General features: G+C 38.8%; 1 pseudogene; it reads right to left on the bottom strand.

The window, feature by feature from the left end:
* Positions 1-592: 592 nt before the first annotated feature.
* Positions 593-711, bottom strand: LOC148524659 (5S ribosomal RNA; annotated as a pseudogene).
* Positions 712-1,003: the final 292 nt, after the last annotated feature.

The raw sequence follows: 1,003 nt of genomic DNA on the forward strand, positions 1-1,003 counted from the left end.
TGTAATGCCGTCATCCATCTATTTCGGCTTCCGTCTTGAAGTAGCATCGTGTCACTGTGTCACATGACTTGTCTCCGCCTCATTGTTGCTTAGGTTACCCGGCTGTCATTATTTCAGGGTCCATCCGCAGCTGATAATAATTAAAAGAGGAGAAATAGTTAAAAATAGTTTAATTTATTCAAATGCCTGATGCCCTTATGTATGGATCAGTTTAGTGTCAGGAATCATAGAGATATGGAGTAGCTTCTTAAATTGTGGTTAATATCAAAAAGATTGGTGTAAAATATATTCAATATACTAAAAGGAATTGTTAGTTATATAAAAAATATATGTCCCAGAGAGAGGTGATAGTCCGAATAAATCCATGATAAATAATATTAAAATATTTCAATCGATAGTCCAGTTCTTGTTTGAACAGTCCAATAAATGAAGAAATTATGAAATATATTCAATAGTCCAGTTCCTATTCAGAGTCCAGCGATGAGAGGATAATTATAACATGATTCATGATGCAAGATTCTTAGGCTCGCATGTGGCCCCTCATCATTTGTAGGAACTGAGTGGCTAATTTGTGCCCTGCTATGGATATCAACAACTACAACACTGAGTATTCCCAAGAGGTCTCCCATCCCAGTACTGATCCTGCCCAATTGTGCTTAGCTACCAAGATCATACGAGATTGGGTGTCAGGACAACAGTAAGGTTGTAGGTGTTAGCAGGACATCCACAGCTACCAACTCATTCATCAAAGGAAGGGGGCAATCTCATAGCTTTCGTTAAAGCCATTTGGAGCCATTGTGTTCAATTGAAATATACGGGAAACTGGACTGAATTACACAACAACGCCACAATTTTTGGCTATAACCTTGGACTATGTACTACTCCATAAGCTCCTTTTACTGAACCTGACCTCAGGAAAGGAATATAATTCTGTTCCAAGTGATCAGGAAGTGACATCACAAATGAGGTCAACGAGGCATTTCAAGTCCTGTGAGGCAGTGGT

Source organism: Taudactylus pleione, unplaced genomic scaffold (genome assembly GCF_031769625.1).
Source record: "Taudactylus pleione unplaced genomic scaffold, aTauple2 ptg000117l, whole genome shotgun sequence".
NCBI classification, from domain to species: Eukaryota; Metazoa; Chordata; class Amphibia; order Anura; family Myobatrachidae; genus Taudactylus; species Taudactylus pleione.